At 36.6% G+C, this 27,919-nt stretch overlaps 1 protein-coding gene and 1 pseudogene across 1 annotated transcript in view; one reads left to right on the top strand and one right to left on the bottom strand.

Moving 5' to 3' along the window:
• BMP6 (bone morphogenetic protein 6) overlaps nucleotides 1-27,919 on the bottom strand; it is a 222,597-nt gene that overhangs the window by 161,823 nt on the left and 32,855 nt on the right. The window lies entirely within an intron of this gene.
• LOC140498728 (aspartate aminotransferase, mitochondrial-like) overlaps nucleotides 9,702-27,919 on the top strand; it is a 30,410-nt pseudogene continuing 12,192 nt past the window's right edge.

The raw sequence follows: 27,919 nt of genomic DNA, 5'->3' as shown, positions 1-27,919 counted from the left end.
CATCTACTTTGGGAACCTATGAAGTACAGGGGTCCTTCTCTGTATTCTCTCAAAATCAAGAAAATACACCCCATTGGAGCACAAAATCTGTCCGTAGAATATTTCCTCCTTTCATTATATAATAAGCACAATAATGATAGCAGTAATAATAGCTAACATTTATACAGCACTTACCATGTGCCAGGCACTGTGATAAGTGCTTTATAATCATTATCTCATTTGATCCTCACACTATATGACCTGTCCACCTTCTTTTTTGATCATACATTCATTTGATGGCATCCTTTACACAAATTCTCCTGGATAATTCCTTGTTTTTAGTATGTTACAGACCACTCATCCCCACCATGGGCCATCTCCATTGCCCTCAACTTCAGTTCTTCAGAGAGTGTAGTGTTTCATGACTCTTGACCATACAATATCCCTAGGAGAACAACGGCATTAAAAAGATGGACCTTCAAGGGACTTGCATTCTACTGAAAGGATATAACGCATGCACACGTAAGTAAGTACAAAGGAAGACAAAGTAATGTTGAGAGAGAGAGAGTGAACCAACAGATATTAAAACTGAACCCCTATTTGAGGTTCTAGGTATTCTAGGTGTTTAGATGAATACAGCGAAGTATAAGATATGTTCTATGATCTTGAGGACTTTAACAATTTAGCTGGAGAGGTAAGATGGAGAAAAGATAATCAAGCAATTGCCAAATGTGTGGAACAAGTACTCTTATCTTCCTAAAAGTCTTCTTTGATTAATTGCAACTAATGAACTGCAACTAGTTCTCCACTGTTGTTTAATGCATTCTCACTGTGTCCCTTCCCAAATCAAGGCCCCACCCTCACCACTATACTGCAACCTTTCCAGAGAAAGACCTTTTTTCCCCACTCCTCTTGTATTTCTCTATAGCATTTTCAATAATGTTCTCTTGAATAATATTAAGTGTTCAATAAATGGTCATTTTGAATGATTTTTAATGGTAAATTTCCTTGGTCTTGGTAAAGAGGAAGCTAGATGGTACAGTGGATAGAGTGCTGGATCTCATGATAAGAAGACACGGGTTTAAAATCTAGACTCAGACATAAGGCATGTGGGGACTCCTGTTACATATGGGTTGGACTAGAAAACACTAGAGTCTTCCAACTCTTACATTCTGTCATTCTATGATCCTCTTTGAGTTTTGCAACAACCCTAATAAGGGAGACACTGTAGGTATTAATATTCTTATTTTGTAAGTAGGAAAACACTTGCCTATGACCATGTAGTTAGTGAAGAGCAAAGCTAAGATTTGAATTCTGATCTTCCAAGTCTAGCACTCTCTTACTTCAAACTTGAAAGCATTAATATTAATGTCAGTTATTTTTATGCCAACACTGCTACTTTTCATTTGTGACTCATACAATTAATTAACCTCTCTGAACATCTCAGTCTCCTTAGCTACAAAACAGCGATAATGCAATCTCTTGATATAATGATGATGATGATGAATGGATTTACTCTTCTGAATAACATCACAGAACTGAAGGAGAAAAATATCTACTCCTACATGATACATTGGCTATTTCAGAGAATCATAGAGACTCAAGAGTTGGAGGAAGTTTCAGAAATCATCTAATCCAATCTCTACCTAAACAGGAATACCCAACACCCCAATGTAAGGGTAGTTCTGATGGGGAGCACTTGATCAAATTGAAGAGTATTGCGATCAAATTGATAAAGTTACAATGTGCGGGTCATTGTTAGTCCATGATAAATTTGACAAGATCCCCCACCCCAATAAAATTGATGGGACACAGAGAAGGCCAAATTCAATTTATTAATTGAATGAAAAATATACCTATAAAATCAGCTGATCATGTTCTTTGGACACCTCATTTCTTTAGGACTAACTCTAACTCATTGCAAGTAAGGGAAGGGGTTTCTTTTTCCCTCTGTCCTCAATCACTACCAGAAGCAACAATGGAAGAAAAGGCACATGGCTGGGGAAAGTATGAGCTTGCAAATGGACTCTGAGATGAGAAATTCAAGGAGTCCATTCTAACCTTTACTTAAACACCTGAGGGGGAATCCACTACTTCTGAAGCCCACACTGCTTTGGGATACCTCTAATTATTAAGAACTTTCTAATTACATTTAGTCCAAATCTGTCTCTTTAAAACTTCCATCCACTGTTCAAAGCTCTTCCCTCTGGAATCAAGCAGAAGAAACCTAATTCCTCTTCCATGTTACAGTCCTTTAAATATTTGAAAATATCTCTCATGCTCCCTCTATAGTCTTTTCTTCTCCATATGAAGACTTTTACCATGTTTCTAAGAGAAAAATGTTGAAGTGGGGAGAGGAAGAGCTGACTGGCAAGTAGAAGACACAACTGGAGAACTAGGAGAGGGGAATGTACTCTACAAAGGCTGAGCAAGTTATTGCTTCCAGATCAACCAAGCAATTACCTTCTGTTAGCGAGGGTCACTGGTACTAAATAGTTATCAACTGAATTTTTCCAACTCTAAATTTCTAAGTATGTTTTGAATACGTTACTAATTTGGTACTTCTGACTTCTTTATTTAAATTTATACCTTCACTTTTAGCTTTCTCTCCTGTGTTTACAAGAAATAAGAAGCACAGAGGGATACAAGAGCTTTAGATTTATGTGTGTGTTTAGTTTTATTTTAGTATTGGTTCAAGGGGTTCCTCCTTCTCTCCCCCCAACATTCTATAAATGTCAAGACTCTTCTATGAAACAAGGTAGCTCCTTTAACCTCACTGGTCTCATAGGAATAAAGTTTTCTCTACCATCTACTACACTCTAGTACAGTATCTGCATTTAGAAACAGGGAAGCATCTTCCACAAAGAACAACTTGTAACGAGTGCAGCAGCAAACATACTAACCCATCCAGGATGGCCTGCTAGCACAGGTTCTTAGATCTGCTTTTCTAAAAGGAAAGCAACTTTTGAGGGGTCAACAATCTTCTTTAATTACATTCACCAACAGAGAAAATACAAACAGAGGAAATAAAGACCAACAGACAGGGCTTCTAACTCTCTGTCCATAGGCAATACATACATCACAGATCAATGGAGAGATCCAACTGTCTGATCATTACATACATACATAGTTACCAGAGAGAGAAGCGCCAACATCTGGGTTCTCAAAGGGTACACGAGGGGAGGACTCTGGCACAGGAACCTTCTTTCAAAGAGTAAGCCCCAAAGTAAAATCTCACCTTAGAGAACATTTACGCTTTTCAGAACTGAAAGGCATCATGAGCCTTGTGACCCAGTGTCTCATTAATAATTAACAAAAGCTTTCCTTAATGGGTGCTGCCTGAGGCCTTTTAATGGGTGGGGAAAGATCTTTAACTCTCATTACAAAGAGACCCCTTTAGAGTTTCCTACAGAAAATGTTTTAATTTATTTAGCCCTGAACACCTTGTCTTGCTTACTGTTTGTTTAGCTGTTTTTCATGATCCTATTGACTCTTCATGATCCTATTTGGGATTCTTAGCAAAGAAACTGTAGTGGTCTGCCATTTCCTTCACCAGCTCATTTTACAGATGAGGAAACTGAGGAAAACAGGGTTAAGTGACTTATCCAGGGTCACATAGCTTGTAAGTGTCTGAGGCTGGATTTGAACTCAGGAAGATGAGTTTTCCTGACTCTGGGTCCCCCATGCTATCCACTAAGCTGCCCTAAATATATTCATAATCATACTTTATTCAAGGATTCTCATAGGAATTTTATAGGAATAAGAAAACAGACAAACAAGTCAGTGATTATTGATGCTGTCTCAATTACTTCTGAATAGTTAATGCATTATCTGTAAGTTTTTCCAGTATTATATAAACCTTTCTTTAAGATATCTTGAAAACTGATCTTTGAGTACCTTTAAAACTGTGTGGCCTCTAGCACAGATTTCTTGCATTTAGTCAGATTATTTTTTCTGATTTAATCTTCTTAAATGTTATTGCCATTTTCTCCTACTCTGTATTGGATGTTGAGGTAGTAGAATTGAAATGTAGTAGGTTCACTACTGATTCTGATGAAGACAGTAATGATAGAAATACTAGCATATCTAAACCACTTCTTACCTATTATTTCCATTTAGGTTTCATCTACCAATGCACCATGGATGATTTGATTTAGCTGGATCTCTGCAGGCTCATTTTCTCTTCAACTGCTTTTCACTATTTTTTGAGGTGATATTGTCCCTTAAACAGGCACTATGCCATCATGTCTCCATGCCTTTGTTCACACTGTTCCCTTCAATGCCCTTCCTCCTCCTTTTTGTTTGTTGAATTATTATCCTAAGGCTAATGTCAAAAGGACCAACTCCTCCATCAAGCCTTATTTCATGCCCATGTCAGTAACAGATAAAAATAGTACTTTGTTTTGAAACTATTGCACTTCTCAAATAATTTCACGTGATCTGGTTATCAGTGTTATATCTTATCCCTGTAGTGATTTTTTAGCTCTCCAGGGGCAGTGCTATATCTTATCTGGACTTTGGATTCATTCCAGCATTTAGCACAGTGCTATTTCTATAATATTTTGCCACCAAACTTGTATTTTATATTGGTGTTGATTGCCCTGGACTATAATGTCTGTTTGGCAAGAAGTTAAACGTTGTTGGCAGTGGGAAGTTTTGAGCTCCTTCAATTTCATTCTTGTGGCAGCTTTTCTTCATAAGTTAAATTTCTCTAAAAATGACAATAACCAGTCAATTTCCTTATTTTTGTTCATTTCCCATTTATAGGAACTAATAGCTTATTTAAAGTATTTGCAGTTGATCTATGATTGCAAGGAATGTCTTCTCATTTTTATCCTTTCTCCTACATGGAGGATGATCAGGAGAATTTGAAGGGAGCACCTCCCATAGAGCTAGACATAAAATCTAGTTCCTTACTGATAGGCATAGTGATGTCTCCTGATCGCTTCCTCATAAATGGAGCTGCATTCTAATGATTGTTTGAAGTCTGGAAGAAGACTGTTGGAAAAAGACTTTTTTCTTAGGTGTTTAACAAATGCTCTATTTATCCAATCTTTCTTGAAAATGCAGCTTATACACTACCTTCTACGTGAACTCTTTCCTGATCCTCACTTTCCCAGTTTCTAGTGATCTCTCTCCAAAACTACCTTGTCTTAGCTACTGTGTATTTGTTCTCTTTATGTTTATTCTGTATATACTTATAGTATATGGTATTTAGTCCTCTCCAGGACTACTTCCTCAATCCTTTCTACATCAGGTTTAAGGGATAGATGGCATACGTAGTCCACTGATGCCCTCTTGATGTCAATATAAAATGAGGAAGGTACCCATTATGTTGGTTGGATTCTCTGTGGTGAATCATCAACAAGAGTTGCATAGGATGGGCAGACATTGATGAATGTTGAATTGCACTGGAACATCCACATTGAAGAGATTATAGATCCATCTGAGTATTACACAAAATGCATTGAACTCTAGAACACTACAAAACCTCGTCACTGAAATCCATAACATTGAGAATGGATAAAAAACACAGACTTCTCAGGCCATGGCATACCACCAAATGAGCTCATTAGTCTACAAGCATGTGTGGATGTGGATGTGCATATATGTGTGGTATAAGTATGTATGTTGAATAGAAAATGCAGAGTAAGAAGTGGAAGAAAATAGGGCTGGATATTTAAGAAATTATACAATTGTTTCAATGATCCCAAACCATTCATTGCCAAAAATGTCCATCTCTTTAATACCAATATCCTTCCACTTATACTATGTATCTACTGATTATCGAACACAATCTCAAAAGAATCAAATTTTAAGTAGCCCAAAGGACAATAAAAAGACAGTGATTGATAGAATGTCATAAGTTAGCAATTCAACTAAATATTTGTTGACTGCCTACTATATGCATGACACTATACTAGGCACTAGTAATACAAAAATAAAAATGAAGAAAATGCAAAACAATCTGATGAGGAAGGAAATACTAACTTAATGCTAATGTCTTCCCTCTATTGCTTATCCTAACTTTATATATCTTATTTTTCCCCAGTTATTTGCTTGTTGTCTTCTCCATTAGACAATGAGCTCCTTGAGAGTAGAGGGGTTTTGTTTTTATTGTTATTTTGTTTGCCTTTCTTTATGTCTCTAGCACTTAATATGGTTCCTGGAACAGGGTAGGTGCTTAATAAATGTTTACTGACTGACTGAGTGATGCCTGAGTGGATGTGAAAAGGCTTCCTGTAGAAAATGACAACTGAAGTGAATGCTGAAGCAAGCAAGATTTACAAAGCAGAGCTGAGAAGGACATACACTCCACGTGTGGGGACAGACTAGGAGAAGGTAGGAACACTGGAGATGGAATGTCAGGTTTGGAGATAGCTGGAAGCCTAGTTTGGCTGGACAACAGAGCACATAATAAGGAGTGATGTTGTATAAGTCAGGAGAGGTAGGGTGGAATCAGACTGTGGAGGGCTTTAAATATCAGGCGGATGATTTTGTATTTCATACTAGAGGCAACAGATAGCCATTTAAGATATTTGATGAGGGAGTGATACGGTCAGATCTCTACATTAGGAGAGTTGTCTATGAAGCAATATAAAAAATGAAGTGAACAAGGAAAAAGAAAAGCAGGGAAATGAATTAGGAAGTTAATGTTATAATTCAAGCTAGAGGTAATAAGAGCCTGAATTAGGGTATTGTGTGTAAGAGAAGACAGGGATTGATGGAGAGAGAATTTGAAGAGGTAGAAATTGCAAGATCTGCCAATCAAGTGGATATGGGGGAAAGGGTTAATGGAGAGAGAAGAGTCAAACATGACTCAGGCAGTGGACTTTGGTTTCTAAAAGGATGGTGGTGACTTGCTTATGAAAATTAGCCTAAAAGACATCAAGGATATGTACGACGAGAAAATGAGATGGGCTGGTCACATAGTGAGAGTGAAAAATAACAGATGGACAGCCCAAGTGCTACAGTGGTACTTCCAAGGTATTAAAAGAATGCAAGGAAGTCCTCCAGCACACTGGATGGATCCTCCATGGAGAATTTATGGAAAAACACGGATAAGAATCACACAACATGAGAAGTCATGCAGGGAATACCCACACCCATGTGGATGAAGTCATTGAAACACCAAAGTGTAAATGTCTACAGTTAATCCTCTTATAGTTTAATCTATGCAAATATTATTAAATCTAAGTTGCTGAATTTTTCAAAGTAAATGTCATTTCCTGAGACTGCTCAACAGAAGTTAGAAATAGAGTATATAACAATCCAGTTCTCCAAATATTGCTGATTATCATCATAATTATCATGATGGACGCACAATACTTGACTTTACAGAACAGATGGATTCTTGAAAGGCTACTTTTTTCCAATTCAGTCACACATTTCCCTAATGACTAACCAAAAATTACAAAGACGTTTCATCTGAACTTCTAATTGATCTTCCATTGTTAGAGAATCCTATCACTCAGTCTTAAATTTCTTTGTCTCTCTTTCCTCTAAACCCTCCCCTATCCAGTTACTAGGATATAAACAAACATTAAAATGCTAGGGAAGTTCCCATTTAAAGGAGCCTGTGATTCACCTTTTATGAAGCAAAAAATACTTTCCTAGTCCCCAACTTATCCACTGAAGTTCTCTTAAAATTATGTAAGCTTTTTATTTATTATTATTATCATCATTATTACTTAGAAGGATATATTGATTTGTTTCTACAAATTACTTATCTTAATAGTTCCTTAGAAAAAAACCTTGAGGCAAAATTAATCCCAATGTTATAGTACTTGAGGTTTTACAGTTTTTAGCTTGTATTTTGTAAGACCTGGATTCTAGTCTCATCTCTATCATAACTATGACCTTAAGCAAGTTACATTAACCCTTTTGAGTCTCCATTAACACCTATGCTAAATGAGGATGTTGAACTAAATGATGGCTAATTTTAGAAGATTAGTCTAAGAGAAGAATTACACCTGCTTTTTAATGGAGCTATGTGTGGGAAATTGGGCATGGTTAGTGTTAGCAGTGGATGTGGAATTTACAGTTACTACAGATGTCTGCAGTCTCTTAAGCTAGGGAATGGTGTGCATTGGGGGGAATAATCTTCCACTGAATTAATACATAAAGTGAACATTTTAATCTAAGCACCATTATTGGTGCAGGTTTTCAGTAGATAGCTAGCTAGCTAGCGCTCTAAAAACCATTGAGATCTGTGCCTGTGTAAGCAATTCAGGCAGCGACTCAGCCATTAAACCCAGCATTTCTCCTCTAGAATTAGCTTAGTCACAGAGGCAACATCTGAAAAAAGACAACACCCAAAATAAAGAGGATAAAAATGTTAACAGCTGATTTCTAATCATTATGAAAGATTGTTTTTATTCTGACCCTCAACAACATAACAGGTTAAAAGCTCTGTTCAGGAATTTTAATTGAAGAAAAAGTAAGTTTGCAGACACTTGATTTAAATAATTATCTCACCCAACACTGGAACAAACAAGGCAGAAAAGGATAATGGATTGAAGGCTAAACCAGGGAGACTTCAGTTCAAATCTTGACTCCTGTGACCCTGGGTAAGTCACTTGATCTCTTTAATTCTCAGGCATCTCTACAAAACTCTTTCTTGGGTTATGATCTGCTTTTGTGCAGCCTTTTGATATATAAAGTAGGTAGTTTTTCTGTTCACTTAAATTATACTTCCTCTCCAGAAACCCTGAAAATGTAGATTAAAAAAATTTTTCCCCCAAAACAATGACAGCACAAAAACACCCTTTCATTAGCTCTAGACTTAGAATCACACAGAGACAGCATAACCTCATGGGAAAGGAAGAATAGTTTTGCCACATACTAGGAGTGTGACCTGGGGAAAGTCAGTGCCTATCTCTGGGCCTCGCTGGTCTCACCTGTCAAATGAGGAGGATAGATTAAGGGATCTCTTAAATATCATTTCAGCTCTGATACCCAGTGACAAATGCTGAACTAAACCATGGAAATTTGAGAGCATTATCCACAGACTCGTTAACTATCTTGGCCTTCCAATTTCTACAGAAATTTTTCTAGAGAAAATTCTGCTCTCACACCTAACAAATGCCACTTAAACATTCTAAAAGCATTTACAGCGTTTACTTGATCACTTCCCTTCCTCCTCCCTCCAATATCTACACCAGAAATGTCCCTAGGGAATAGTAAATGTGGGTGATGATTGCTCTGGATCTCATGGTTAGTTTCTTTTTTGGGGGAAGTACGGTGTTACCGAGTTGTTATAGGAATCTGATGCCTAGAACACAAGCAAACTCAAAAATGCGAGCGGAGGATAAGAGAGGGGAAGGGAGTTGTGAAAAATTGAAGACAGCCCAATTTGTGCTAAAAAATTTTTTTTTTGAAAAATTGAAAAAAAAAAAAAAGAGGCAAAGGGTTATGAGGGAGAGAACACTGGATCTGAAGCCAGAGGACCCGAGTTCTATCTTAGCTCTACTACTTACTACCTGTGTGAATTTGGGGATATAATTTAAATTCACTAGGCTTTAGTTCTTTTCATCTGTGAAATAATAAGAGTTGGATAACATGATGAATAAACTTTTTTCCGAGTTTTAAATCCTAAAACCTGGACCTGACATTCAGCCAATAAGGAAAAAGGGGAGGACTTTGATTCCTATTAACTCTAAGCACACTTCCACTTTCTTTGAAGTTCATTTTATTTCTCTTGTAAGGAATTCTTAACGAAGATGAACACAAGGAAAGGACAAATTGCCTGGGTCCTTCGCTCAACTGGCAGCAAGCAGGAGCTGGGATTTAAACCCCTGGGGTCATCCGTTAAAAATCCACATCGATTTCCACTACATTATTCTGCTGGATTTTTGTTTTGTTTTGTTTTATTGAGGCTTTTGGTTTCACATCACAATCACTTTAGAATATATCTGCTCTACTTCCAGCGGACCTCCCCTTCTAATGAAGGACAGCAAGAATCCATCGTGGTCATCTGCGTCTCTGCAGATTTTTACCAGTTATTTGATGACAATGACAAGGAGTAAATAAGCTCTTAGGCCTAAACTGAATACACATAGGATGCAAGGGAATTTACACAATCTTGCCTTGTGCTGTGGGGCAAAACCGTGGACTTAGGCCAATTTAAACACTTCTAACACTACAGCTTGAACTCAGCATACTCAGTGGGGACTCTTTTACATGATCAGGCTGTGCTGGTGGTAGTGGGGAGTCAAAACAATCTGAATTCTGCAGACACAGTGGGAACATTCCTTCTATTGTGTGCACACCATCCACTCTTCAGCCTGCCTGAGGATAAAGCAAGCAACCATATTGAAAGGGGGATTGCATATAAAAAATAGATTAATGATTTGTGGTTTTGTGATTCATGTCATTTTATACGGACACTCCAATAAAATCATAAAATTTAAGAATCAAATCCCTTCCCCAGTTTTGTAGATGAGAAAACTGAGACCCAGAGGAAGGAAGTGACTTGCCCAAATTAAACATCAAGTTAATTGCTGAGCTAAGACTCTGAACTTGGGTCATCTGACTCATAGCATTATTAACATCATAGATCTAAAACTGGAAAGCAACTTAGAGATCATTTACTATATTCCCCTCGTTTTCATAAATACAGGTAATGAGACCCAGAAAGGATAAATGATTACCCAAGATCAAACAGAAAATTAGTGATTAATCTCAATATACGGTTCATGTCTAATGACATGTACTGGTAAATGTTTAACAACCAGCTCTCAGGAAAAAAAATTTTATGCATGACACATTTTTAAACTTAATTTTCATTAACATCTTCTTCATCACCTTCTTAAGTTTAGACGATCAACAAAATAAACCAAGCCTTGATCTGTAACGTTTGAGGGCTTCTGAGGTATAAATACGCACACTAAAAATTTAACAATTGGCTCAAAGCCTGTTTGGTGTGGCTCCAGCACACTCCTGCCTGATTCCCAGATCAGTGAGAGTACACATGTCCCAAAACAGCACACTGCCTCTATGATATACCTCTCTTGAAGAGATGTTTGTATTTCAGTTGTTAAGCTTTGCCCAACCCCAAACTTGTTACTCAAGCATCTGACAATGATTTTTTTTAAATGCCTAAAAGCATCTGTTTATATACTTTAAATTTTCAAGGTATTCAAAGTCAGGGAAAAGGAAAGGGATGTATATCCACCAAGAAAACAGTGACCAAATGTTTTATTTGTTTTGCTTCAATCCTATTATTCAAACACTATTCTTTAGGAAGCAGATCTCCTATTACCAAACCTTACTATCATATCACTGTCTTCAAGTTCAAGAATTCGAAGTTTACTTACTAGGAAGAGCCCTGCAAATGGAAGCTGGGTAAGGAAAGAGAAATAGAAAACACAGTTCTATAACTCCTACTCCTATCTCCCCAGTATGCAAATGATATACAATGGACACATATTTAATAGCAGGACAGTCAGATATAATTTCTGCATGGCATAAATACTGACTGGAATAAATTTAATTGAATTCTTAACCCTTTAGGGGAATACCCCTCTTTTGTGAAGAAACAGTAGAAAGTGAGAAGATGAAGTAGGAATTCGTTTTTTAATACAACCTCTTAAAACATTCATATACATACTTGGAACGTTCCTATAATATCTTTTTTCTAAATGTAGGAAGACAAGTAAGGTTTCTTTCCCAGGCAGAAGACAGGTGGAAAAAGTCAATTCAACAAGCATTTATTAAGCATCTACTATATACTGCGGTATGTGGTATGCTCTTGAGATACAAAGAAAGTAAAAAATATTTCTGGCCTCAAAGAGCTCACAAAATATTGGGGGAGATAAACAATGATGTGCAAACAAGACACATACAGGATGAACTGGAGATGATCTCAGGCTTTACCTAGCACTTTTTGGTTCTTGCCCCCATGTCCATCAGTTTGCCAACCAGGAACACTATGGGAACTGAGGAGGAAAGCGAAAGACATCAGCTCTATATAGTTCATGCAGAGGAGTTGGATGGAATTACTAAAATTTTGGGGGGGATTGCAGACTGACAAGCAAGGATCTGAAAGGAGTTAAAAGGAATGTTTGAACCCTAAATTACATAATGAACATGCAAACAAATATGTACAAACAAGATATGTATGTGTGTGTTTATATAACATATGCGTGTATCTATTTATCTAGCTATATTTGGGCAAAAACCCAACCAGGCTAAGAGAATTAGTGAATTCCTGTTCATTGTGTTTAGTCAGACAGGTCTGGGGTAGGAATAGATCACCTCTCCAGTATGTATATTGATAAGTCTCTTTGACCAAGACTTAGGTAATCTAAGTCATATACTCCCAAGACCCTCATTAGAATGAGCCCACATCTCATTATAATACTCATTTTCTCATTAATTGTTAGCTAACCAGAGTTGATTGCCACCCTCAGGAACACCTGCTCTTCCAAAGACATGTAAACTGTGCACCACCACCATGAGGGATCTTTGGCATTAGAGAGTACCACTGACCTTTTTTTATTAATAAACATGCTAGCCTTATTAATACAATGATGAAATTACCCAGAAACTATGTCTCTTGGACTTTTTAAACATCACACCTCTAAAGGTCAGTTCCTATATTAGACCTTTCCGGATCCCCACTCTGCTACTACGCCTCTCCACCTCCATATTGCCTTGTATATATTTTGCATGTATTTACATGTGTTTATGTTGTCTCCTCCTATAGCATGTAAGTTCTTTAGGGATAGGGATCATTTCATTTATATTGATGTATTCCCATCACTAGCACAGTACCTGGCACATCATAGGTACTTAAAAGTGCTTGTTGATTGATCTTAGTTAGGCTTCCCCTGTTGGAATGCCTAGATGGGTGTAACTGTACAGCTTTGCATACTTTTCTATGTTAGTTGAAAGGAGATAGTAACCAAGCACTAGATAGCCCTGGGGAGACTACAGAGTTGAAAACCAGCAAATGGTAGCAGAGAACAGCTCAACCCATACTGCACTAAAAACCAGAAGAGATGTCCCAGGGAAACCAGCGAAAAACTCAGTGAAGATGGAGTAGGATGTGCAGCGACAGTGGCATGATGACATCATAAGAGAACTTTAGCCATTCTGCAGCCACACAGGGGTGAGTTGCCCCAAGCATTATGAACCACTTCTCAGAATAATGTTTTTAAACCAATTACATCAAAATAAAATATCAATTTTTAAAAATGTATATACCTCAGGTTAAGAACCCTTGCCTTAGCCCTATTTTCATGCATTTTCTTTAGGAAAGCACAGGACTCTAAGAGAAAGGGATGTTGTCATTTGAAAGTCCTGGGATTCAGAGAAGAACACAATTTCCAGGCCTGGAAAAAGGAGAAGAGATCGTTAAGAAAAATAAGGCTTCTTTTGTTTTATTCAATTTTACTTTATCTTCACTTCCAGATTTTCTTTCTCCCTCCCTCTTCCCCACTCATTGAGAAGGCAAGAAATAATCAAGTGGCAAAGACTTAGTAACTGATCACCACAATGATCCACAACAATTCCAAAGAACTCCTGATAAAGAATGTTATCTACTTCCAGACAGAAAACTGATGGGCTCAGAGTACTAACAGAAACATAAGTTTTCTGTATTGCAATTATCACCTTTCATTGCTGACTCTGGATAACTTCCTTCCAACAATCTTCTCTAAGTCTTTTAAAGTCCTTCATTCCTCCTTCAAACCTTGGACCATTCCACATACTCTAAAATCTATTGATCCTGGTCTCCTGGGTGTTCCTCACACAAAACACTCATCTCTGGGCATTTTCACTAGTTGTCCCCCAAGCCTGAAATGCCCTTCCTCCTCATCGCCATCTCTTGATTTCTCTGGCTTCCTTCAAGCCTCAGCTAAAATCTCATCTTCAAGAAGCCTTTCCAGTTCCCCCTTAACAGAACTATCTTCTCCCTGAGATTATCACTTATTTTCCCTGTATATATCTTCTTTAAGATTTAAAAAAAACAAAACAACCCAGATGCTAATCATGGAGAGCCTACATTCTACATTTACCTAGTCTTGGTCTCATCCTCAGATTTCTAAAGAATGTTTCCTTCTAATTCACACAGAATCTTTACATTGGAGATAGGGTCCTGAGTTCACAGAGCATTTAGCATCAAAAATTCCTCCAGTATTTTGTCCCAGACTTTTAGTTCACTTGTATTTCTCTGGCTTAGATACAATGAATAATTCTCATGCTTAAGCATGAGAGGCAGCCAGATGATTTAGTGGATCAAGGTCTGCACCTGGAATCAGGAAGAACGAAGTTCAAATCCAGCCTCTGACACTTACTAGCAGTGCGACTCTGGGCAAATCGCTCTTCTGTCTGCCTTAATCCATTGGAGAAGGAAATAGCAAACCACTTCTGTATGGCTACCGAGAAAATTCCATGGACAGTATTGGCAAGCTCTGGTCCATGGGATCACAAAGAGTAGGACATGATTGATCATCATCAACAAAGTCTTGTTTGTACAAAGCTGTTTGCATGTTGTCTCTCCCATTAGACAGGGAGCATCTTGAGGGCAGGGGCTATCTTTTGCCTTTCTTTGTATCCCCAGCACTTAGCACGTCTGGCACACAGCACGTGCTTAACCAATGTTTGCTGACTTGACTTTGCTTAAGACAGCTCTACTTGGGATAGGAATGGTAACTAAGACAGGTAATTGACAGCCTTGGGTTATTTGAATAATAAGTGCTACGGAGAGTAAATGGGGAGGGAGGTGGTAACTTAGGTGCCCTGTTAGTCTCAGGACAAGGTTGGAGAAATCCGTTGGAAAAGGAGCGTCCTAATCCTAATGTTAAGTGATAGGAAGGACACCAGCTTCACAGTGTATCAGCAGGAGGGGAAAAAGGGGGATGTCATTCTTCACATGCTCTGCATTCCAACCAGACTAACTTGATCTTCTCCATATACAACATCACATTTACCATCTCGGTGACTTTGCATAGGCTTTCCCCTATGAAAGGAATAATCTCCCTCCTCACCTCTGCTTCAGGGAATCAGCAGCTTTCCCTCAAAGCTAAGGCCAAATGCTAAGTCCTATAGAAAGCCTATCCTGATCCACTCAGTTATTAGTGTTTTCCTCTCTCCAGAATGTTCCATGAACTTTGAAAATGTTTTGCATATACTTATCTATGTGCATTTTTGTTTCCTCTAATAAAAGATAAGCTCTTTGAGGCCAGGGATTTCTTTTTCTTTTTGTCACTAGAACCTAACAGTGCTTGCCACATATACTGTAGGTGCTTAATAAATGCTTACTGAGTCAATTTGAATTGAACCAGGGCTGGAGAGAGCTTTTAATCCTACCTTTAACACACAGGGTCAGTCCTACTGGCTATCATTTAGTTTAGGGAGAATTTAGGACATAAGTTCCATAGGACAGAGGATTTGCTGTACAAAGGTGACACCGAGACCATGTTGAATGGATGCATGGAGCATGCAAATGCCAATGAGATGTAAACAACTGTGATGAGCTTCAAGAAAGGTAAATAACTTCGTATGTTGACCCTGTTCCCAAAATATAGCCATAGACACCCTTGTTAAAACAATCATCCAACAGGTAATCTTTCCTTTGCCCCATCATATTCTACCTTGTGTTATATTTCTTTGTGTACTTCTATTTTCTACTCTCAAGAACTTAAGTGCCTTGAAGGTAAGAACTGCATTGTTTTTCATCTTTATATCCCAAATGCTCTAGCACAGTATGTGACGCACAACAGAAGATTAATAAGTGTTTTGAATCAAGTGGAATTAAGTAATATTACAGGCACCGTCTCATGTTTTTCAGTTAACACAGAATGGTTTTTAAAGCACTGAAGTTAGTTTTCGTTCTCTCTCTGATCAATTGGCTTTTCTTGCCCAGAATCTCAGAGTTACTGTCCTTCCTTTCTAGGCCAGGCCAAGGTAGGGTGATTACTCTGATCCCATGCTGCCTAAAGACACAGATCACTGTGTAGTAAGGGCAGCATCAATGTGTCTTTCCATACAAGTTCAGAGGTTCTTCTAAAAAAAAAAAAAATCTTGCACAAAAGTGAAATGAGCAGAACTAGAACACTGCACACAGTAACAATATTGTATGATGATCAGTTGTACATGATTTAACTACTGTCAGTAATTCAATGATCCAAGATAATTCCAAAGGACTCATGATAAAAAATACTATCTACCTTCCGAGAAGGAACTGATGGAGTCTAAAGGCAGATTAAAACATACTATTTTTCACTTTCTCTATTTTTTTATGTTTTTTTTCCTTTGAGTCTGTGTCTTCCTTTACAACATGACTAATATGGTATTATGTTTTGCATGACTGAACATGTATAACCTATCTGTGTACCAGTTCAGGGAGAGGGGAGATAAGGGAGGAGGAGAGAATATTTGGAACTCAAAAATTCTTTAAAATAAATGTTAAAAATTATTTCTCCATATAGTTGAGGGGGGGATAAAATATTATTTTAAAAATAAAAATTTTTAAATGAGGAAAAAATCTTGCATAGCAATGAAGATAAAAAAAAAATACTGGCACCTTGGATTGTAAATACAGGTTAAGTACTAATTTATTTAGCCACTCTTGAGAAATTTTCATATGCCTGTCTTGTTCTGGTCCAACTGCAAAAAATGCTTGCTTTAGAATCATCGAAAAACTTAATCTCAAAAATCTTATATGTGTCCATCCAACTAAAGCTGCAGTCTTGTATGTTTACCTACCTAATTCTCTCATACTCTTTGGCATTATAATTTTTAAAATCCAGGCCACTAATTGAGGCTTATCTCAAAATGTATATTCTGATTAGTGGCAGATTTCCATTATACATATTCAATTTTCATATAAATACCTTTTCTGTACTCTAAGCCTGTGCTTACAGTATAGGATTATGGCAAAGTTAGATTTACCTATTTTTCTTTTTCTTATACAATCTGAAGGACCCTCCCTACAGTGACCTCTGCTTTCTTGGGTGGGGACTAGAACTTCTGAGCTGTTACTCCCTAGAACCCTGCCCAACAACGTCCACTGGGGAAATTTATTGTGATGAATGGACCCTATTAATACCAGATGTTCCATACTCTCTCTTTCCCTCCCTAACACCCTCTGGAATATGGAAACTAAATGGGAACTCTTCAGGCTTTGCCTATGATGCCATAAGCATAAACAAATCCTCTTAGAGTTATATTGTGCTATGCCCCTGAGTGTAAATAAATGGAGAAGAAAAGATAGCACCAGGATTGAACATGAACCATTTGGCAGAGCTGCAAAAATGTCAGACTTTGAAAAAAGTATCACACAATCAATGGGTAATATTCTGTGAATGAAAGTCTTAATTGTCTCCTTGGCTACAGTTTAACTTGGTATATCAATTGTTTTTCAAGTTACATTCATCAACATATAGGGAGATGCACACACAAAAATGTATATTTTCTTGTATACTGTATATTTTCCACACACACGTATACATGTATATTTATGCATCCATATGTAGATATAGCTATGGATAGATATAGATACTCTGAGTCTCACCTTTGCTATATTTAGCTACCTTGGTTTTGCAGCTGTTGGATGTCTTCTATTATCTCTAGCTTCACTCCCTAAAAATTCATTTTAATTTACTATAACAAAACAAACATGTGCCACATTTAGGGAGAAATATCCTGATATTACAAAACCAACCAATATAATATGATATCAAAATTTAAATTAAAAAAACTAACAACTTGGGAATCACTGTTTAAGTGTGACCATTTTATTCTGTTGACAGAACATTTTTCTGTTTGGGACATTGTGCTAACACTAAACCTATAGTTAGCAGTAAAGAACACATATCCCCTTCCCTCTCCACAAATATACTTTCCAACAGTATTCCACAAAATCTGGAGAGAGCACACCCAATTGCAATTTGTGGTTTCTATTAATTCTCAAAATCATACTTGCTTTATTCTTGTTTTTGTTGGTGTGAGAACTAAAAGAAACGGAAAAGAGCATCTAATAATGATGTAATAAACACATGTTTTAATCTTGCAGTAAGTTCTTAAATGCTGAGATAATTAAAAGTAGATTCAGTTTCTTCAAAATTGGTTTATTGCTGATGATGAAACACACCACTCTCCTCTTGGAAGAGAAGTGGTTGACCACAGGGGCAGGTTGCTAGAGTTGCTGTATCTTCTGATTTTGCCGATTTTCTTTGTTAACATGTGAAGGTTTGGGGGGAGTGTTGGTGAGAAATACTGTGGCATAAACAACAAAAAGCACTAATTAAACTTTTAAAACTAAAACATAGTGCTTTGTTGTTCAGCCATGTCCTATTCTTTGTGACCCTTTTGGGATTTTCTTGGCAAAAATATTGAACCAGTTTGCTATTTGCTTCTCCAGCTCATTTGACTGATGAGGAAACTGAGGTAAATAGGGTTAAGTGATTTGTCCAGGGTCACACAGCTAAGAAGTGTCTGAGGCCAGATTTGAACTTAGGAAGATGAGCCTTCCTGCCTCCAGCCCCAGCACTCTATCCACTGCATCACTTTGTTGCTGGTAGTGTCTAAAATAATTTAATCTATGTAGTCCTAATTCAATAAACAGCGAATTACAGAAGTGGTAGGACTGTGTTGCATAAGCTATTAAGCTTGGGCACTATACTGGTAGGACAGCTGGCAGCACAGTGGATAGAGTTTTGAGCCTGGAGTCAGGAAAGCTCATCTTCCTAAGTTCAAATCTGGCCTCAGACACTTCTTAGCTGTGTGACCTCGGTTAAGTCACTTAGCCCTGTTCGCATCACTCAGTTTCTTCATCTGTAAAATGAGTTGGAGAAGAAAATGGCAAACCACTCTAATATCTTTGCCAAGAAAACCCCAAATGGGGTCATAAAGAGCTGGACATGGCTGAAAAATGACTGAACAGCAAAAATTATATTGGTTGCTACAGAAGTGGAAGGGCAATTTTAAAAGACTGGAATTACTATGATTAAAAAATAAAAAGTTATCAATAAAGTTTTAAAAAAATAAATAGCCAGGTGATGCCACTGTAGTGTAGTGGAAAGAGTCTGGCTCTGGAGTCAAGGATCTGGATACAAATCCCAACTCTGTTAACAACTACGTACGTATGAGACCCCATACAACTCATTTAATCTCTCTGAACCTCAGTTTCCTCATCTGTAAAGTGAAAGGGTTGAATTGAATGATCTCTAAGGTCCCTTTTGGCTTTAAATCTATGATTTTATGAATAAGGGGAAAAAACAGGCTTATCATAAGGAATCACAAAAAGTGGTTTCACATACAGCCCTCTTTTTTGTTCTTTGTCGATTTAAGTGTTCCTGTTTGTTGATTATTATTGAGTTAATAATAAAATTTTTGAAAGAAGTTTAAAAACAGGACATACGGAGGAGGAATTAAGCTATCTTTTTAAAAAATAAATGTTAATGCAATGCCAAGGCACTTTATAGGAAATACTGCAAGTGTTTCCTCATGCTTGATTTATACCAGGTGTCTGGACCAGATAAGTCTTTCGGATTTAAATTCAGGGGTCAGAAAACAAAACAAAAATTTTAAATCCTTACAAATGTGATGTTAACAGGGCATACAAATTGAACACACCTGTGTTTAAGATGACCACAGCTCAATAAATTTTAGATTGAAGATACTCTCAGTTTATGCCTCATTTTTGGCACTTATAGAGTTAAGGAGAATTAATGGAACATTAGCTCACCTGTCCTTCCCATCAGGCTAGTCCCTCTACCATTGTCCAGACTCCTTTCCAGTTCAGCAATCATATGGGGTATTTGGGTGGATTTTTGTTTTCTTTTGTGTATATTTTCTCCCATCCTGCATTGCTGCACTAATTTAATTCATTACACATTTCCTGAATGAATTTAGTAAAAATTGACTGTATTCTCTTTCGAACATGTTAAATAAGTTACATAAATAGCAAGAACAAACACTAAATTGTTGTCCAATCCATTCATTGGATACAGACTCAGAAGGGATCTTAGACAAGATCTAGTTCAGAGGTTCTTGACTTGGGACGTGTGTGTGTCTGTGGATGTGTGTGAGATGGACTCCTTTGGCTGTCTGGTAAAGCCTATGGATTCCTCAAAATAATTGTTTTAATTGCTTAAATAGCTAGTATTTATATAGCACTTTAAAATTTGCTAAGGGCTGCACACACATCTCATTTTATCCTTTCAACAACCTTGGAAAGTAGGCGCTATTATTTTCCCAATTTTAAAGATGAGGAAACAGGCAAAAAGTGATTTTGCCCAGGATTAAAAAGGTTGTAACTGTCTGAAGCTGAATTTGAACCCAGGTCTTCTTGATTCCAGGACTAGTTTTTATTTGCTGTGCTACTTAGTTGCCTCTAGAATTACAAAAAAAAAACAAAAAACAACCCAATTGTGTTGATATAGTTACAAAATCTTTTTTTTTTTTTTAAGTTCATGGACCCTAGATAAAGGATCTCTGATTTTTACAGATGAGGAAACTAATATTAAACTCAATTCAACAAACACTTAGGAAGAACCCGCTACCATACTGGCATCATGCTGGTCACTGGGATAAAGACAAAAGTGAAAACAGTTCCAGCCGTTAAGAAGTTACATTCTCTAAGGTGATACATTATATACATGCAAAAAGGGAATGGGGGGGGCTGGCCAAAGAGCACCCACAATACAGAGTACTTCTGGAGAAATGATCAGCTGTCCTCCCAGGAACCAATCATCAGTGCTAGTGGGAATTGGGGAAGAACGCTACATGTACATGGATTATGAACACAAAGTATAAACAAAGTAATTTCAAAAGAGACTGCTAATCACAGAGAATCTGGAAAGATCTCTTCCAGGAGGTGGGATATAAAATGCTTTGAAGGAAGCTGGAGTTTCTAGACACATGGATTTCCATTCCATGCCATGTATCTAATCTGTTGCATTGATTGAACTCTATTTCCTTAATCAAATTATTTTGAGTAAAGTTTGAAATCTGTCTCTGCCTTGCCCCCTTCATTCCCACTTTTTCTCAGTTTCCCTTAATATTCTTAACCCTTTTATTTTTGCCTCCATGTGATTTTGTTGTGGGGTTTTTTTCTTATTAAAATAATTCTTTAGTAGCTTGATTGGAACGCATGGAGTAAGTAAATTAATTTAGGTAGTATTGTCTTTTTTATTAGATTGATTTGACCTACTCATGAGAAATGAGTATTTTCTAATTATTTAGGTTTATTTTTATTTCTTTAAAGTGGCTTATAGTATTTATACAGTTCTTGTGTTTAGATACACTCCCAAGTATTTTATATATTCCGTGGTTATTTTAAAGGGAATTCCTCTTTCTAGCTCTTCCCACTGGGTTTTATTGGTATTATATAGAAATGCTGATGATTTGTATGGAATTATTTTATACGCTACAAATGTGCTGAAGATATTGTTTCAACTTATTTTTAGTTGGTTCTTTATAAGTGTGTCATCATATCACCTCCATAAACTGATGGTTTGGTTTCTTCTTTACCTATGCTTATTTTCTTAATCTCTTTTTCTTGTCATTTCTATAGCCAATGTTTCTACTATTATGTCAAATAGAAGTGTTAATAATGGACATCCTTTTTTCACCCCTAATTTTATTAGGAATCTAATTTATTTCTTTTCCATGTAATTGTACATTTTGTTCTTAGATATATATTATCTATCATTTTATGGAAAGAACCATTTATTCCTATGTTTTCTAATGTTGATAACAGAAAGAAGAATTATATTTTGTCAAAAGCTTTTTCTGAATATATTGATATAATAATATGATATTTGTGGATGTTATTTTTAATATGCTTAATTAAGTTTACTGTTTTCCTAATATTAAACCAATCCTACATTCCTGGTATAAATCAAACTTGGTCCTAGTGTATAATAATGTGATATATGGTTTTAATCTCTTCTAATGTTTTATTTAAAATTTTTGCTTTGATGTTCATTGGCAATATTGCATTATAGCTTCCTTTTTCTGTTTTGATTTTCCCTGGTTTATTTATAAAGACAATATCATTAGGCAAGATCTTATTTGCTATTTTTGTAAAGTTTATGCAATATTGAAATTAACTGTTCTTTGAATATTTCTTAGGATTCATTGTGAATCATCCATCTGGTCCTGGAGTCTTTTTCCCTTAGAAATTCATTTATGATTTATTTGGTTTTGTCTTTTGAAAATTGCCTTGTTTAAATCCTCTGTTTTTTATTCTGTTATTCTGAGTATTTCATGTTGTGCAAATTTTAATTTATTTCAATTAAGTTGGTTTTATTGGCTTATAGTTGGGCAAACTAATTTCTAATAATATCCTTTACTTCTTTGTTATTTGTTGGGAATTTTCCATGTTTACTTTTGATACCGGTGGTTTGATTTTCTTTCTTCTTTTTAATCAAATTAGCAACTGGCTTGTCTCCATTTTTTAAACTAACTTCTTATTTTATTTATTAATTCAATAGGTGAAAAACCCCATTTTCTAGCTTTTTTATCTCTTCTTTGATTTTTAAGGATTTCTATTTTGGTGTTTATTTGGTTTTTTAACTTTTGGTTTTCTAACATTTTTAGTTGTATGTCCAATTCATTGATCTGTTTTGCATTTATTGACGAAGCTCTTTCCATCCCAAGATAGGATCAATTTTGTAAAAGGATCAATTTTGTAAAAGTGCCTTTTCAGATGAGAAATATGCATGGTCCTTTCTGTTTCCATTTAATAATTGCCAGAAGTCTATCATATCTGCATTACTAAAATTCAATTCAGGTCCTTAACTTTTTTCTAGTTAATTGTTTGGTTAAATTTATTCAGGGATGATAGGGATAAGTTGAGTTCCTCCTATAATATTTTTATAATTTCTCCTTTTAACTCATGTAGATTTTCCTTTAAATATTTACGAGCTGTGCTCTCTCTCTCTCTCTCTCACACACACACACAGAGTACTGAAATCAATCACCAATCTTACCTTTAGTAAAATAGAGTCCTCCCCCTTATCTCTTTTATTAAGTCTATTTCTGTTATTTCCTTTACTGAAACAATAACTGATACTCATACTTTTTTTATTGTCCCGCTTATGAATAACAAATTTTGCTCTAACCCTTTATTTTAATTTGCTATAAGTTTTTATGCTAGGTACCAAAGTGGTTCAGTGGATAGATTACTGATCCTGGAATCAGGATAACCTGAGTCCAAATCCAGCCTCAAATACTTACTATCTCTGTGATCACAGGCCAGTCACTTAACCCCTACATGCCTTAATTTCCTCTACTGCAAAATGGGGATAATAACAGCATTTGTAAATATTTGTAAACCACTTAGCACAATATATTAAGCTCTGAATAAGTATTTGTTTACTGTTTTTACATTTTTAAGTATAAGCTTTGTAAACAACAGATTATTAGGTTTTTTGCTTTCTACTCCATTCTGCTAATCTCTTCTATGGGTGACTTTATCCTATTCACATTCATAATTAACAGTAGTTGATTGTTTGTGTCCATCTATCCTATTTTCTAACATATATTGTATTCTTCTCTTCCAGTTTACTTTATCATCTATTTTCCTTCCCTTTAATCTTCCAAACTCAGGGTCTGCTTTGCTTATGACTAATCCCTCCCTGAATTTCCACCTCATACATCCTTTCCTCTCATTTCTATTTGTACCCCTGTTGAGTTTAATGTACTCCTATGCCAAATTCTGTGTGTGTGTATCTGTGTCCTGACTTTTTTGAACAGTTTAGATAACAGTGAAGTTGACATGAGGCCTACTCCTTCCAATCCTTTCATTTTTGTGTATGCTTCTATTTGCATGCCTTGTTTATGTTTGTTAACAAGTTTCCCATCTTTCTTCCCAGTTTCCTTAATATATCCTTTCTAATATTTCCTTTTCCTTTTTTGTACCTTTTCAAAACATAATAAAACAATAAGTCTTCTATCTCAATTCTATCTCTAGAACCCCTTGCACCACTAGGATTCGGAAAGAACTCTTAATGTCCTGGCCCATTAGAATGCAAATGGTTCATCTTTAAAAAGTCTCTTCTTACAGTTCCCTTGAATTTAAGTTTTAAAAATTTTTCTCTTAACTCCTGTATTTGTATTTCAGAGCTCATTTTCAGCTCGGTTTGTTTTTTAATTAAGAATGTTTAAAAGTTCTCCATTTCATTGAAAACTGTTTTTTGTTTTCCCTTGCAAAATTACCCGTCATTTTTCTAGGTAAGTTATTCTTGTTGTAAACATTTATCTTTTTTCTTTCGGAATATCCCCTATATTCTTTGTTCCATTGTACTGATAGCCTTTAAGCATTATTTAATAATAATCATATTTAACAAATCTTGATTGAGGTTACTACTGATATTTAAATTCTTTCTTTTTGTTTCCAGAATATTTTTCTTTTATCTCAAAACTTCAGATTTTGGCAGGGACATTCCTAGTAGTTTTCATTTTGTTTTGTTTGTTTTTCAGGAGATGACTAGTGGATTTTTTCCCCCTATTTTTATATCACCTTCTTTTTCTAATATTTTTGGGCAATTTTCTGTAATAATTTTCTTTAAAATATGATATCCAGGTTTGGTTTTTTTTTTTTTTGGTTATGTATTTCAGTCAGTAATGATTCTTGTGTTCTCTCTCCTTGATTTATTTTTAAAGGTTAGTGGTTTTTTTGATTAGCTATTTTCTCACTATTTTGGCTTTGTTTCAAGAATTTTTGTTGTCTCTTGGAGTCATTAACTTCTGTTTGGTCCATCCTGAGTTTTAGAGTGTTTGTTACTAGGGTAGGATTCTGTACCTCTTCTTTTAGGTTACTGATTATTTTTTAGGTTTTTCTTCTACAGCTCTTATTTCTTTTACACTATCTTTCTAAAAGTCTTCATTTCTTCAAAAACTTCTAATATGCATTACTTTCCTCTTCTGAGTTACTGTCCTGGTACTTCCGGTCTTTTTTGGTTTTTGTTTGTTTGTTAACTCTTCTTTGTTGTTGAAGCTTTAGCAGTAAGTTATGCATCTTCTTTACTCAGGAAATCAAATCACCTTTCCTTTGCCTCCAGGGTCTTTGTTTAGGCAAAACTTTCTCTCTCACTTTCCTCTGGTTAGTGTTTTGACCTATGCCTTATCCTTCAGCACAGACACTCAAGTTCCACTCTCCTATGATATGCTTTAATTAACAGCCCTTTCCCTTGGTAAGAGGATTTTTTGTTGTTGTTTTGTTTTTAAAGATACTTGGTCAAATTTAAGGTTACCTTTACAAGAGGGGTAGGGGAAAGAGGAAGGACTTTCTATTTTTATTTAATTCATTATGTTAAGATCCTTTGCTTCCCACAAGCAACTACAGCCCACGCACTCCTCCCTATTTTTTTCCTTCTAAAAGAAAAGGGCAGCCTGCTGGAAGGCTTTTTTCTTCATACTGAGTTTCTTTCTATTGTTTCCTTCTGCTCTTCCACACTACTTCTTAAGACTGGTTGGTTGGTGGTTGTCCTTTGTTCTCGAAGAGGACCAAAATGACATCACCACGATAAAGTGAAGTTCTGTCTGTCTGACTGAGGCTGATCAGACCAATACGAGCTCAGAATGCTCTACCACAGGTTGGGCACAGATAGTCCATGTGAATATTTGGGGTGAATATCCCAAATTTGTGCATCCTGCATTTACTTTGTGTTGCCTCAATTCTGCTTTGCTCATAGAGCACAGCACCCTTTCTGATGTAGGCACACCATGCTGAGCGGTTCTGTGCCAGTGCCTCCCATGTTGCACAGTCAAACCCAAAGTTCTTGAGAGAGACCGTCCTTGTATCACTTCTTCTGATCCACCATGTGGTCACATGCCCCATGTGAGTTCTCCATAAAATAGTCTTTTTGACAAGCATACATTTTGCATTCTGCTTTATAGCATGTAGGTGCTTAGTATACATTTGTTAATTTTGTAACCTTTTGCATATGAATGTGACCTTTGTTGTTTTTTAATAGTGGCAGCTGAAGATAGTAATCCAGTTTGCACTTTATCTCTCCAGTAACTGAGGCCTGTACTTGTGACACAATTATTCTGGGTTTATGGGATATAACATTGCTTTTTCTCTACAGGAAGATAAATGGGCCCATGCAAGGATTAGATCCACAGCTTTGGCTTTATTAAAATCATTTGCTAATTGATCCTAATGAACTGGGGAGGCTCCAGGGAATAAAAGAAAAATCCCACAAAAACCTTGCAAGTCTCAATTGAGACTGTTGCAGCAGATTTGGAGTGCCTTAGACATTAGTTCTCACCAATCTCTGTGACCTTGGACAAATAAAAACTTCTCTAGTCTGAATTTCCTCATTTATAAAATGGGGTAGGGATTGCTAGATGACCCCCAAGGTCCCTTCCAACTAGGATCCTATGAACAGAATCTTCTCATGATGCGGACTTCCTTGTTCTAAGAGGGGAAATAAGGCTTTATGTGGAAAGAGAACGGGATATATTCCACTGACATTTGAAAAGCACATTTTATATGTGTTAGACAGAAGTCTTCTTTAACAATGGTAGAAAGACCAGGGGAGAGATGTTAATCTCTATGGTGAAGCAAGTCATCAATTAATTCCCAAAACACACAACAGCCCCAATTTTTAACCTGGCAAAACAGAATGGGTATTGGTGCTTCTTGGTCCATTTGATCATTGGTGTGCATGGTCAGCTTTAGTAAAAATTTCAGCTACACTAAACTGTCCAGTCAGACTAAGAGACTTTCTCCACTGTAGTATACAGTTTAAAAGTGAGACTAGATTTAATCCTTGAAGTGAATCTCCTGATTTACACAAGTTACCCAAGTTTTACAAGCCCGGACTCCAATCTGTATTACAAACCAGGAACTGAGAACAGGGATGTGTAGTAAAGGAGAAACAGAAGTCTAGAATAGGTCTTATGGACTAATCCACAGTAATAGAAAGAGAAGATTTTTTTGTCATGGCTACTAATAACTGTGGCAACTGGCTCTGGAGCCACTTTAGTGACCAGTTACAATAGTGATAACATCTCCATGACAAGGATGGAGTCCTTCTCAGTCACCTTCTCCAAGTTTTCCAGCAATCACCTAAATTCATGGCCACCTGACCATTTGAGATTCTTGAAGCCACTTTTCCCATAGTCCTCTCCTCCTTGTCTCTGAGCAGGAGACCAAGTACCAGAATTTGTGAGGCAGCTAAAAATTGGTAGATCACCCTGTTGGTGAAATCTGGCCACCACATTAAGTAGTGAAAGGAAACCACTGACAGAGTTTTAAAAAAAAGTTTGTCACATCAGAGTGACAGGTTCTCTGTAATGGAAAACATCTTTAGCCCTTTCAAGTCAATTGGCAGAAGATATCATAACACAAATCTAAGTTACTGGGAGGGAGAGGGGGAGTCCAAGACTCAGCATTGCCAGAAATCTAGGATATTTGGCCCATGGATAGCTAATGTCTTTTGCTCAAAGTCGTGCACTTTTGAGAAAAAAGCATAAGGTTTGTGCCTCCTACCCCATCCCACCCAAAAGGCAGCTAAGAGCCTATTTGTGAACTAATGGTTAAATCTGGTAAAGCAGCAGAATAAACTGCAGATTTCTTTTCTTCCCCTAAATTTTCCCATGCTGATCATTCTTTACCCTCAACTGTATTAGCTGAAAACACAAAGAGTTCACTTTGCTCACACCCAAGTTATCTTGGAATACACAGATGAAGATATACAGTCCAAACCCAGCTGAGGACAGCCCTCTCCTCCTGGAGCCTTATAACGTAACTTTTTTCCCCCTGCTGTGATCTCACTCCCAATGCATCACTGTTTTTTCACCACATCTGAGCACTGATCACTCAACAGCTGTGTTTGTTTACAGGGCTAGAAATGAACACAGGACAAATGGACTTCATCCAGCAGATTTTTTCTTTTGGCATTTCCCACTCCACTCGACAATATATTATTCCTTGTAGTCTAATTATTTGCCATCAGCATGAGCCAAGAGGGTG

This window comes from Notamacropus eugenii, chromosome 4 (genome assembly GCF_028372415.1).
Source record: "Notamacropus eugenii isolate mMacEug1 chromosome 4, mMacEug1.pri_v2, whole genome shotgun sequence".
Lineage (NCBI taxonomy): Eukaryota > Metazoa > Chordata > Mammalia > Diprotodontia > Macropodidae > Notamacropus > Notamacropus eugenii.
The sequence above is the reverse complement of the archived record's forward strand: the minus strand, read 5'-3'. Positions and strand labels throughout refer to the sequence as shown.